Below are 14,439 nucleotides of genomic sequence, written 5' to 3'. Positions count from 1 at the left end.
CTGAAGTGTCAAAGTGGATTTTTCTCCTATGAGATAGAAGTGATTTCTCAAAAAACAGACATTGAAATACTCAGCTAAAATGAGCATTTTCATCTTATTGACTAAACCAGACTGCAGTCTTCATTTTGGCATATTGTATTTTTGTATATAGCATCAATAGGCACTACCCCAAAACATCAAAACGAGATAGTAATAGTTAAAGACAGCACTGTGACCACACTGTGACCATTACGTGTTCCTAATGGGAGTTTACATTTAATTTTCATGGAAATTCATTAGTAGTGGGGGAATCTTTTAGCCAGTCTTCTGAAGGACTGTTCCTAACAATTTATGTTCCAGTGTTCTGACCAGCCAACCTTATAAACAGTTAGGGAAGACAAACATAAAGGTGATTCACATCACCTCGTTTTAGCCGTTTGAAAAGCCCTCCCACCAAGACACACTCCCCAAACCCTTCAGTGAAAACAGTTTGGAGGTTGGACAAAATTTCTCAAAAAAAAACCCCAAAACCTTCACAGAATATCAGAAAGTAATTTGATGAGCTGCTGAACCACGGTGTTTTATCATCTTGTCTGTCTTGAATTTGTTTGCACTCACTGTTGTAGATTTATATCAGAAATCTGCCATTGGAACAAGCGTCTAAGACACATCACATACCAGGTGTTGTCACTGGGTTTCACATCATAAACTTTAGATGTGTAAGAAAGAGCAAGGTGCTTTTTTAATGCAGCAAGCATTACGGTAAACTGCAACACAGATTACATATACAGTATATATTATGTTAAAAAGAAACAGTAAGATGAAAGATTAAGAAAACAATAGAAAGAAATATTAATTTCTAAAATCTAAGCTGGTTCTTTCTTTGCAGAAATGTTGAAGCAGCATCAAATATTCCAGCTACATATCTGCAGGCCAGTATTCCTGTGCACCTCAATGTGCTCCTCTGCAAGTGGTAGATGGAGCATTTAATTTTTTTCGTTCTCACCTACAGATGCCTGACTCAGTTCTTGTGCCTGTGCAGAATAAGGAACAACAGCATTAGTTCTGATGCTTTTGTCCTTCTGAAAACCAAACTGCTGGGGAGAAAACAAAATTCCATCATTTTCATAGCTGCTTTGTAATGACATCAGGTGTCAGCCCCGCAGGCTCTGGCACAGAGCAGAGGGGTTCAGTGAACCTCTGCTGACCAAGCACACAGGAAGCAATCTAGCTACTGCTACATGGAACTTGGCACAGATTAAATTGTCCTGCTGAGAAGCATACATTATATATAATGCCAAGACATGGCAAAAAATGAATGGCTCTAAATACATTCTCGCTTTGGAACCTATTGTCACATCTTACAGTCTCAGGGCAGAGCTTCAGGATGGATTATTACTTTCTTGCCCTCCTGCCCAGTATGCCTCTTTGGGACTGCTGTTCAAAGATTTTGGAAGAGGAAGTTTAATTTGAGATGCACCACAGAAATGCGAGATTACACAGCAACTCCTCTGCTGCAAGATACTCTTCTTTTCCGCTGCCCGTGGAAGTTTCAAGCCCAGTAACTTGCTGTTGGCAGTGTTGATAGACCAGGAAAATAATGTTTGCAAGCATGAGGTACCTTCTACCCTGTGAACTTTCCTATCAAGTTGACATACAATAGTGGTGCAAAATGCAGTCTGCAGATAAATGGAGACTCTGAGTTTCCAGTGCTATCAGTCTGGCACCTTTTCTGAATTCTAAATTCTCTTGAAGATGTAAATGGGGGTGGTGAGGAGGAGAGCTAAATGCAATACTGGTATCTTCGCTTCCCATCAAAATGCTAATATTAAATTCTTTTCAGTAAGAATTTCCATTCAAGAGTAATGACAACTATGAGAGAGAAATACATTGTTACTAACATAATAATTTATCCTTTTTTTTTTTTTTTTTAAATCAGGAGACAAAAAAAAAATGGTAAAGAACATCCAGGATAATATAAATCCATTTAATTAAAATATTGCATTCCACATACGTTTGTTGTTTTGGGGTTTTTCATTTGGTTGGTTGGGGTTTTTTTTCTTGTGCTTGGGATGCTTCCAGCCAAAGGTCTAGCAAGTTATAAATAAATAGATCAAGGTGCTGCAAACAGTTTTTCCTCTTCAAAAGTGGAAACAAAAAACCAGTCATCTAAAAGGAACAGGGTCAGAATGATCTTTACAGTTGCTGCAAGGACTGCCTGCTTGAAGTTGGAATTACGGTATTTTTATGCATCATCTGACCTGGGTTATTGAATGAGTGAAATGAAGCAAAAAGGCAAGATACAGTTTTCTTAGTTAAAATAATTAATAATTTATACCAACAGTACTCAGTGTGTGATAGTAAACTAGCACAAGAAGGGGCCTATGATGACACGTGCACATGGTGAAAGGAGATGGGCTCTTACCTAGTTGCCCTCATTCTGTTGGTGCTTCTACTGAGTCTGAGACTTGTCTAGATAAGGACTACAGAACCAGGCTTACATCTGCTTTGGAGTCCTTGGCTGAGATGAAGCAATTCACCTTCTTGCTTCTCTCTGCCAGACAGGATTTTTCCTAATGTTCACACAGGATTAGATCTCTGCTGGGCGTATTGAGAACCCTCAGCCATAACAATCTACATGAAGAAAAGGTGGAAGAAAGGAAACTTCATTATTCCCTTTATAAAGAAAAGGAACGAAAGCCCAGAAGGTGCAGAGCATGCAGAATTAAATCTCAACCTGTTGAGTCCTGGCCCATTGCTGAAATATCTGCCCGGTCTTATTCTCTGCAAAAGCTGAGGCTGTTACACTCAACTTTAGGACCCCTTGACTAAACTGCCAAAACCTTTGTGGAATTTCTGTGTGTGTGAATATGTGTCTGCTCTTCAGCAGAGAGAAGAGGAAGGGAGAAAAAGACAAAAAAAAATGAGACAGAGCAGGAATTCAGAATAAAATACTGATACCTGTCACTGTCATCAATAGTATAGAGTTACTGTATCACACCATGCTGATCAGCACTTTTTTCTTGTGATAAGGCAACTGAAGGTCAGCAAAACAAGCGCTGTTGAGCACTGTGCTCAAGGACATTGGTTTCTTGTAGACTCATTGTAACCAGGAGTGCTCACTGAAGGCTATCTCAAACTGGGCCATTGATAAGCTCTATCTGTCTGTGTTATGGTTTAAACAAAGTCAGCCATAAATCATGCAGTTGCTCTCTCACTCCTCCCCTTTTTGCCCTCCCCCTGCTCCCAGAGGGATGGGAAGGGAATCAAAAGAATGCAACTCCCATGGGTTGAGATAAGAGCAGTTTAGTAACTAAGGTATAACACAAATCACTACTGCTACCATCAATAATAATAACGGTAAAGGAAATAACAAGGGAAGAGAATACAACTTCTCACCACCTGCCGACCGATAACTCACTCCCCCAGCCCGACCAAGGACCGACTGATACCTCGTCCAACCCTGCCGTCAACTAGCCTTTCCAGGTAACTCCCAGTTACACCCTGGGCATGACGTGCTGTGGTATGGAATACCTCTTTGGTCAGTTTGGGTCAGGTGTCCTGTCTCTGCTTCCTCCCGGCTTCCCCTCCTCCCTGGCAGAGCATGAGGCTCACAAAGTCCTTGGCCAGACCAAACATTTGAGCAGTAACTAAAAACATCGGTGCTATCAGCATCGTTCCCAGGCTGAAAGTCAAAAACACAGCACTGCACCAGCTACCAAGAAGGAGAAAACTTGCTGAACCCAGGACAGTCTTCTACATGGAGTGTTTTGTTACAAGGTAAAAGAGAGGTGGTTCTTTCTGTGGTCTTGCTTATGTCCCCATGTGTTTGGTTTACAGAGCTGGCAGGAAATGTGTTACTTCTCTGTTCTCCACTTCTCTTTCAACTTAGCTAAAATCCACCAGTAGTTTACAATGTGGAGTGGGAGGAATGACACAGGCAAGAGGCAGACTGGTAGGCAGGCTGACAAAAGGCGTGAGCTCATAATTACGATTTCCTTCAGAGAAGAAACTGAGATTGTCTGGATTTTTCCCCTAACACTTGAGATCCTGCAAATGAAGATTTAAAATAATTCACATGAATATTACATCTAAGGAACGGCATAGCATATTTTCACATAGCCCATTTCTTCTCTCCTTAGCATCTCTTACCTGAAAATAATGGTACTAAATGGCACTAAAGGAGGAAAAATCGTATCAAGACAAGTTGCTTGAGTACTAAAAATCCATTCTACCTGCATACCATGTCTGTGAAAAGTTCAACATGATCTGAAACTCACTTCAATGAAGGAAAAACACACTTTCTCTCCCTCCCTCCTTCCTTCTCTCACTTCCTTCCATCTTACTTATTGAAGTAACACGAGTGAATAGCAAAAGCAGTGTTCTGTGAGAGATAACCCACTCAGTGTGATGATACTCTGACTTTAAGGACTAAGCATCAATTTTATTTCAGCTGCTCCAGGTGTTTTATTAAATAGTTCTGTTGAAAATCCTTATTGTTATTTTTTTAGCTCTCCTAAACTGCCATGAGCTCAACAGTATTCTTAAAGGGATTCTGACTCCCTTATCCTTCATCTGAGCAGAAGCAGGTATTGTGTTTCTTTCCCACCATCCTTGCTCTTGTCATTGGCTATTTAATTCAAATCGGAGTTATTTAAGGGATTTATAAGCTTAGCTTTCTAAACCCTGCTTAAATAAAATTAAATAAACCCCACATTCTGAATATTATCTAAATTCAAAATGAGGGCAACTCATCTTCTCCTGCTCAAAAAAAACCACAACCCTAAAAGGAAGTTATGTTTGTGCCCTGAGCTCAACCCCTTCGCTGTCTCCCTGACATGCCTGGGAGGGGATCCACTCCAGTCTAGAAAACTACATTTGAGTTTTCTCTTTTTATTTTCAGTCATTTTCTATCCTGATTTTCCTTCTATTTTTTTTTTTTTTTCCCCTCTTTCATGAATCTACTATCCCATTCACCTTCCTTTCCTAGCACTTTCTTGCCTCATTCCACTTTAGCCTTATAACTCACACACCGGCCATTTAGTTGTTGTTCCTGATCTTTGCTTCTCACACCAGAAAGAACAGCTCTTAGGTTCCTCTGGAACCTACCAAAGACCACTGCTTTTCTCACATTCAAGTAACAATGTTCATGATAACAAAGCCTGTGTTAATATCTTCTTGGATCTGTTGCCTTAGGGGGTACATTACCTTCCAGCAGACTTTCCCAATAGCTTAAATGTGTGCATTTCAATATAACCATTAATCACACCCTTATAATCCTTTGTTGTACAGAATCGTTGCCCTGTTGAATATGCAGAAAGAGCACTGATTTAGGGAGGACTATGGGAAAAGAAAAGGAAATGCAAAAATTGTTAAACTATTCTAAAATCCTACATAGCATTTCAGTGCACACAGGAGAACTACATGTTGTTCCTAGAGCTTACTGGGACTTTGGGAAGAAGATGGCAAGGTTATATTTTAAAGTATCTTGAAAAGAAGAGTATGTTGCCTTCAGAATACAATAGACCTAATTCCATATTTGGTTGAACTGACAGTGTCCGAAGGTCAATCTCTGAAGTTTCCTTCTAATCCTGCTGTGACTCTTACAAAATGAAATACTCATGAGAAAAATATGACAAAAGCTGATACTATTTCCCTATTGTTTAGTTAAGGTTTGGGGTTATTGTCTTAATTTGCTACTCATTTTTAGCTCCCACTGAAGAAAAACAAGAAGTGTCTTTCTTATCAAAGGAATTTTTAACTTCTCAGGAAGATAGGATCTTCCAAAACAGAAGGCCCTGTTGTGTGAGGCCAGTGTAGGCAAAATTGATCTTGAAGCTGGGACAGCCTAGAATGCAATCTGTGCTAGGTGTTGTCAGTCTCTTTTCTTTCACTTTGCATGAATTTCCAGGAAGAAGGAGGACCTATTTACCTAATATCCTGAGGGAAAACCCATGAGTATTAGCTTTAGGAAGTCCACATCAGATCCCAAAAGACTGTCCCAACAGAAATCAATTAAATATGTATATTTCCAAGAAAAACAAAGATATTTGAGAATTCACACTTTCCAGTGAACAGCTGTTTCATTGGAAAATTCTGAACCAGCTGTAGCATATGGAAAGACAAGGTCATCATGATATTGTCATCTCCTGTTCCTTAGAGGATTAATATGGATCAGTAATAACTGCAGCAGCCAGAGCAATTAATAATGGAAAAGGTGCTAATGCGCATTGATGAAGTCACCAGAGTCAGAAATTTCTTACCCTGGGTTTTTTTTTGCCTTCTTTTTGATCCCTTTTACACCATGTGCTGAGCAAAAAATTGAGTTTTTCTGCTTATAAGGCCTGACAATCCTTAAATAAATGGATTTATGTTTGATGATACTAGGACTGCAAGTAGGTGCCTGGCCTTTAAAATCCTGTCTGAGTTTCCACATTTTTTCCTTTAAAGCTCCATGAAGTCCATTAACTTAGGGACCTGAGACATTTTTATTCTGTACATTATTTTATCCATACATGAAATATGCAGGTCATCAAAGAGGGGTGACTATGCATTCCCTGTACATGGCTTTCTTCTTACTTAAGGCTGAGCAGTTCCTACTTGGTTAAGCCCTTTATAATGCTTGCATGGCCTCTAGTAAGGTCTACCAGGAACACAGGAAAATCTTACTCTTGAGATTCATCTGCTATCTTTATATTTGATATAAAGTCAACCCGAGCTGTAATCCGGGAAAAATCCTTGCTAGGTGCTCACGCTGATGCTCTTTATGGTCTTCCCCTGCTGAGGGCTCTGGGCTGGATGCTGTCTTAATGAAATGACTGTGCTACATAGGGGAGCTTCTTCCTACATCTCAGATTGACTCTAGAGGGAACAAGAAGAAAACTGCACTGGGAGTGGTCTGTTGCTGGTTAACTGCAGGGTAGGGAATAATATAGCAAAACAAGGTGCAAGAACAATTTGGTAGTCTCGTTTTCCCAGCTGCCTTTCGCTTTGAAATACCCTTCAATATTGCATACTTCCTACCCAAAATGTCTTTGGGGCTTTACTAGAGATACTTTAAATTAAAGTTTGCCTTGTCTATTTTTTTTTAGCGCCATACATCTCATTTATGGCACCTGCAAAATGCCACCTGTGGCTGACAGGAAATGCAAAGCCCAAATTAAATGGAAGGTCTAGAGCACTGAAAAGTGTTCTAAAAGCATGAGGTTAAGAAAAGGATACATGGCATACAAACATAAAATTTTCCCCCTAAAATTACACACTGGCCATTGGTAGTCATCTGAGAAAGTTCTGAAGCATATCAGGCTCCCATAGAAAGGAAGAGGATACAGAAAGAGAAGCAGTTCAAGCTGCAGCCTGCAGAGCTAAAAGCAGAAATGTCTCTTTCCAACAGGAAGAAACCAATTTGTCAAGATAAGAAATAGTACAGGATAATACGTGCCTCTTGGTAGACAGGAACATTGGAGCTGAGTACTAAGTGCTATCTCCTACCTGTGAGAGCAAATGCATCAAAACAGCCAATGTGGGAGAGAACTGGGAAAAACTGTGTGTGGTTGATGGCATGCCATCATTTAGTAACGTGTAGGGCATTCCTGCTCTAAATGACCCACTTAATGGTATATAGTCCCAGCAAACATGACTAATGCAGGTGGGTCAGATAAAAATACACATGCTCATACTAAAGAATAAAAGAACTTCAATTATACTGTTCCAGGGAAATAATGCAACAAAGGCTGCATACAGATGGGCCACTGACAGAGAAGCTGTACACTAACAGAATGAAAAATCAAAGCAGAGAGCAGTTCACTGAAAGATGCCAAACTGTTCAGTTCAGGACCAATGCAGAAGTGCTTCTCAAGACCAGAGCACAGATATGCACTGACGCATGCTCTGTCTGCTGCCTGCCCTGCCCTCTGATACAGCAAATGTAAAGCCTTGTTAACATGATTGTTCTTTTACATCTGTGCCACATGTGTGTACCTGTGTCAGTGAGGGCACTTTGCCTAAGTTGGAGAGTGCAATCCTGAGCTCCCAAGCCCATGGAAGAGCCTTAATCCTGGTGGATTTTTAATCTTTTCTAATGGCTATGCTTTTTCCTGCTTTTTTCAGGTTGCCTGGACTGTACAGACACCTATCCCAATACCTCAGCTGTTGTGACAACAACTCTTCAAGCCCAAATCAACAAGTAAACAATGTTTTACAGTATATAAGTCAGCTTCATTATTTTTCTTGCTGAGTAATTCATGAAGGTTCACAATCATTGATCACTGCCTCAGCTTCAGGTATTTTTTTCCAGAACACTCTGAAAGCAAAAAAGAAAGGATACAGTGATAAGTAAGCTACTGAGAGTATAGAAGATATTTATAAACACAGACAATGCAAACAGTTAATTAGCTGCAGCCAGTGAATTAAAATTCAGCAGGCCACACACATTTTTAGTTCCTGAGAAGCTGACTTCCCATCTTAGTTATGTCTAATGTGCCTTTTATTAAGGTACCAATGTTTGAACAGAAAATAGTTATTGTTTTAATGATTGGTAAAACTTTACATCTTTCCTGACAGAACCCTCAGGTCCCTGCAGATGCACTTTGTTGTATCTGCCTTCCCAGACACTGCCTAGCAGATGTTTTGAGTTCATTGGTAGGAATGTGAAAACAAATATGAGTAATGCTCATAAGATAGTCTGACCTTAAATAACAATTATCAATCACAGTAATTGATTACAGGGATTGAAGGCTGACACTGTTTGGAGCCAGGTGTGGAGAATGCAGAGCTGTAGTACAGCATCAAGTGAAGCCATGTGGGAGCAAGACTTGAGATGGCTTCAGGCCATGACATGCCAGACTAAAAAGCAAGGCAAGCCCATGGCCAGAAGGGCAATACATCAGTATTGCCCATTTTGGCCCTGGAACAGGAGCTAGCAGGGCTGGGGTCAGACTGGTTATTTAGGAGCAGGAACATGGACAGAAGGCACAGAAGTGTGGCTGGTATACTCAGCACCTAAGGAGACCCTAAGAGACAAAAAAGCATCCAGGTAGTTGGCTACCACCATCTGCCTTGTGAGATCTGGGAGGAATAGTTGTAGATTTAAATATTTTTGGAGTAAGCAATAGCAGACTCAAAAGGAGGATTCCTCCAGTTCATTCGAACTCAAGAGCATATATTTGCAAAGCAGTATCTCATCAACTCATGTTTTATCATTTAAAAAAACCCTAGAGCTCTGAGCATGCTAGACATTCATAAATATTTGGAGCATCTATGAATATATATCCCATTTACAAATTACTTAATTAGTTTATCACTATCACTCTAATACAAATAATTCCAGCAATTCCACTTTAATGTTATAATTCATTCTGTAATGTGTACGGTATTAAAATGCCATGATATTCTAATGCAAATATTCATGTCTGAACATCTAATAGGGAAGGATGTAAAAGCTTTACTGTTAGATTGCATGATAAAATGTAGTCATTTATAGTAGTAAACATTAATACTAGTATTTTATAGTACCTAATATTTTAATATACAAAATGTCACCACTTAGATAGCTACAGATAATTTTAAAAATAATATGTTAATCTAAATGTAACACCGGTTAGGCAGAGAAATCACAAGAGCTCCAAGGTACAGTTTACTTAAGAAACAGGCAAAACTTCTCTTGAACTTTGTGAATTCTGGAATTTACTGAAGATTTGTCATAAAATATATTTATATAATCCTGAATTTTTATAGGACATCTCACTTTTACAGACCTAATTTCATTACGCCTGTCCCTTCCTAAATTGAAGGTAGGAATAATTTTTAACTACATCTGTATTGCCAGTGATGGCTGGCGCTTATAAATTATTTATGTTGGAATCACATTATTTTTCATTGCACATTAGCAGTGAATTCATGACTGGCTGTCAGCTATTAAGGAGTAATCAGAGAATTGGTACTTGGGCCTTTGACACTTGGGGAAAGTTTCTTCCAAAATCCCTTCAGTGATTTTGCAGAAAGCCACTTTTCACCACTTCTGAGTTCCTTGTTATTTTGTCTGCTATTAATTGTTCCTCTAGAGATGAAAAAAATCTATTCCAAAGTGATGTTTTTTCAGGAAGTTGCTTATGTAACACATGCATATTTGAATTAACAAGTCTGCTTTCTGTCTTTTCTCTCTGCCTAGCTTCAGTGTTGGATGAGACTACCTCTTCACCTGTACGGTATCTTGTTTGGATGAATCCCCCCTGCTGAAATGCTACTTCATAACCAGGTATTTCTATCTCACTCCAGATTTGTTCCCCCAAGGGACACATACAGACTATAGCAGCTCTAGACTACCATTTAGACCTTTTAGGAATCTTGACCATCTTTCTCATCCTTCTGGCATTTGCAATAATCCTGAGAATTGTGGCTTCCTGGCACAGCAAATTCATGAGAAAAGGTATTCTGAGGTCAAGGATGATATCTGTCCCAAAACAGCAAAGCTGTGCTAATGGAAAGGAGCAACCCATGCGATAAGATCTGCACATCTGCCCACTCCTGGAATTTTGCAGCCACTATCAAGTCCCAGCAAGTAATTCCAGAGCATATGAGGAAGAAGGGACCTAGGCAGCCACTGAGGGCAGTCAGGTGACCATGGGAGGAGATATCACCCTTGCAGCCCCAAGCCAAACAACCAGACCCTACGTATCTTCTCTGCATTTCGGACCCAGATACCACTATGGAAAGCAGAAAAGAAAACCAGCACTAAATATGCAAAATAAATATACTGAGCAATTCATGTTCCAGGTGCTCTATGGCACCACCAGCTTTGGCAGATACACGGTGCATAAACCACTTCTGTTTCCTTTTCTTCACTTTAGGTGCTCAAAATAGCGCTAGAGAATTTAGGTTGATTCAGTAAATGCACCTGCTTACATTTGAGCTCATCCTCTAGGCTTTCTGTTGTCATTAGACAGAAAGAGGCATTTCTAGGGCACAATTCATCCCACCTTCAAGCAGACAATTAAATCAGCCCAGGTGAATGACACTGTACAACAGCTTATCTTTCTCCACTATTAAGACAACCCAGGAAAGTGGAAATATTGAAGCTGAGAACATGTGGAATTAATTTCACCCCTTATTTTTATAGGCTTTTCTTACTTCATGTAGCAAATCACACTTCCTTTCCTTTGCTCTTCTCCTGTCCTTTGTAACTTCGCTTTATTTTTTCTGCCTAGTTTCCGCCCTTCATCCTTTTTCAGCTAGTGTAGATGAAATGCCACAGAGTTCTTGAGAATGGCAGGTCTGTTTATTGCAGTGGGAGAGAGAAGAAGATGAAAAGTAAAAGCATCAAAATAAAGCAGCAAAACAAAATGACAAGCAAAAACTCCAAAGCAGTTTTATCAGTATTTTCTGCTTTTTAAATAGTTATATTTCATAAGGAAACAGCCTAAATTAGGGTACAGATATGATTTGAAATACATAGAGATTATAAGACTAAATGATGCAGAAGCAGTCTGCTCTTCCGCAGAACACTAAAATGCTATATTTATAACCAGGACCCAGCATGGCCTTATAGAAAGAGACCCAATAAACAGCAGAGAACTTCCAGCTCTCCATGTAGGAAGGCTCTCTTTCCCTATGCGAATTGGTCATGTAAATCATGGAGAACAATTCTGATTTGCCTTCTACATGAATATTTTGGAATTAATCAGACAGACATGTCTGATGTCAGACAAAGTATTTTGTGTGTTAGATGTGCTACTGTTCTGGTGGTTTTAAGTTAATAGTATTGCATTGCATTTTTCATTATTTAGCTGAGGTTTATTTTCACAGCTTTTCAAACTCACATCCTTTAACATCATATGTCAACAAGGCTTTTATGTAAGTATCACAGGATCACAGAATAGTTGAGGCTGGAAGGCACCTCTGGTGATCACCTAGTCCAAACCCCTGCTCAAAGCAAGAACAACTAAAGCAGATTGCTGGGGACTATATCCAGTTGGGGTTTGAATATCTGCAAGGATTCAACCTGGCAAATTGTGCCAGCATTTGATCACCCTCAAAGTGAAAAAGGTTTTTCATATGTTTAAATGGAATTTCCCATATCTCAATTTGTGCCCATTGTGCACCAGCCACGTGAGCTAACGCTGTATGTCTCTGTGATGCCAATGAGATTGTAGCAGCACATGGAGCTCAAATTCCTTCTCCTTGCTCCCTGTACTGCATGTGTTAATGTACAGGCATTTTAAAAAGGCACACACTTGTGCTGATTTCCCAGGAAAAAAATGTGAGAGCTTCCCACATAATGTTGTGCTCTTTGGCACTTCCTTATTTGAGTCTATATGCCTGAGGTCCCCTTCAGTCCTGTACTGCTGGTTTCAATGTCTCTCTTGTCCACCCTGTATCTTTTGCTTGCCAGTCCAGTCCACCACTTCCTCACTTGGCTGTAGGTTGCAATTTCCCCCTGCCCCCCATCATTCCCAGTTTCAGATTTTCTTTACCGGGTTGGCCAGCCTGTTGGCAAAGATGTTTTTGCCCTGCCTAGTCAGGTGGGATCATGTCTTTTCCCTAACAGTCTTTGACCCTCACAAAAGACCTGCGATCATAAAAACCAAATCACTGTAATTGACACCAGCTGCACAAACAGTTGTTGATTCATAGAATTTATTCACCTCTTAGCAGCAGAATCAAGGACAAAACCATTTGGGCCCCCATGCCTTCACCCAGAGTCATGTAGCCATGTTCAATATGTTCCAGGTCTCCCCTGAGCAGCACTGGCATCCACCTGGAAGAGCAGCAGGGGTTAACAGTCCAAGGATGGGACAAGCCACATCAATGTCTCCACGGTGTCCCAGATCCAAGCCCACAGCAAGCAGCAAACCTCCCTAAACAGCAGGTCAGGTTGGTAGATAGAGGCCTTGCAGCAATATTAATATCCAGCATGATCTTCTGACCAAAAGTTTGCTTTGGTTATTGCAGTAAACAGGATTGGAACACCTTAGAATCCCATCAGGACAAACTCATCCAGAAGCCTTATGTGACAGAGCAGGTGTCAGTCCTTGACAGACTGTCCTGAGAAAATGTGTCTGGGAATGTGCAGTGGTGATGTAAGATACCGCAGCCATTGAGCCAAACTCAACAGATCTTCAGCTGAATATCCTTTCCTTTCCTTTTTAAATCCTCTCAATTTAGCCCCAAGCCAAAGCTACAGAGGAAGCTATATAGGAGTAAAGAGAGAAAACAATCATTACAAAAAAGTTTCAAATATGCACCTTTTCTTACAAATTTAATAGAGCTTGTTCAGATCCATATGTTGACATTCTTCAGACAGCTTCTGCTATGCAGCAGATCAGCCTTTGAATGACATCCACTTGACGTGCTGTGTTTTCAACTATAATTTTGAGACACTAAGTTACATAAAGCCTCACATTACAACTGACTGAAGTTGGGTAGCTGGAGCTCTTTCCGCCCATAATCTTCACTGCTATGTGATGCCAAGGCACCTGTCTTCAGCAAAAGTGTTGTCCATCCATGTTGCTGAAAAGAACAAAGTTTTAGAAAAATGTATGGAGAAAAGCAATTGGTTTGTATCTGTGTCTGTGCTTATTGAAGGTTTACAGTTTTCTGAGAAATGAGGCTGCAAGGGAGGAAGGAACAAGCTTTCCTGTGCCAGGTCATACTCCGACTAGAGCTGCTGAGAATTATTTTTAAAGGGCAAGGTCAGAGATGAAATTGATAATTATCAATTCACTGAAAATTAAATTGCTCATCCGAAAGGGCTAGTCTTAGCAAATGTTTTGAGTCAAGAAGTATACGGGACAAAAAGTTCTAAAATCATTCGGGGTTCATTCTGACATTTTTTAATAATAGAATGTAAGATTTGAGATTTGTTGTGATTTTTAATTGGAAATATACTAGTAAGGACACAGAAATTGTAAATATAAAACAAAATGATTGAAGATGATCTAAATGGAATTTCTGGGTTTGCTCCATCTGTGATTTTTGGGGTGAACAAGGAGGGAGGGATTACAGTCCATGAGAACGGGTTATTGTCTTTTCCTCCCTGTGTTTGGGATGCTATTTTTTTCATATGGCTCAGAACCTTTTCCTGCCCAGTTCTGGGGCTGAATATATTTCCTGTCCCTAAGAGGGGTGCTTCCATGGGCATTTTTAGCAGTAGCAGGTATACTCTGTATATAGTTTTACTGTCGTGTTAAGAGTTAGATACATTAGGACCAACCACAGGCACTACAAGAGATGTAGCTCCTTCTATTTAATGTCATTTTTTTTTCTTATGACTTAAGTAATTTATATGCATAATAAAAAGACTTGTTTTCATGTAATAAATTAATAATTTATCAGTTTCCACATCCAGCTTCTTTAAAAAATCTGTTCTACAGGGATACTTGTTAGCATAGTTGCTTTTTAGATAGATTTATTTCACAATAAGTGTAATATTTAAAAAAACAATCTGCAGTGAGTTCTAGCTCC

The 14,439-nt window shown here is 39.8% G+C and overlaps 1 long non-coding RNA gene across 1 annotated transcript; it reads right to left on the bottom strand.

The window, feature by feature from the left end:
- Positions 1-3,073: 3,073 nt before the first annotated feature.
- LOC134161101 (uncharacterized) lies at positions 3,074-8,263 on the bottom strand. The gene is made up of 3 exons (XR_009963830.1): positions 8,123-8,263; positions 3,723-3,943; positions 3,074-3,134 (listed from the first exon to the last, which is right to left on the bottom strand). It is a non-coding gene; the product is annotated as an uncharacterized LOC134161101 (long non-coding RNA).
- Between the last annotated feature and the right edge of the window lie 6,176 nt (positions 8,264-14,439).

Source organism: Pezoporus occidentalis, unplaced genomic scaffold (assembly GCF_034315485.1).
Source record: "Pezoporus occidentalis ecotype Australia unplaced genomic scaffold, CSIRO_AGI_Poc_V1 ctg17, whole genome shotgun sequence".
Lineage (NCBI taxonomy): Eukaryota > Metazoa > Chordata > Aves > Psittaciformes > Psittacidae > Pezoporus > Pezoporus occidentalis.
The sequence above is the reverse complement of the archived record's forward strand: the minus strand, read 5'-3'. Positions and strand labels throughout refer to the sequence as shown.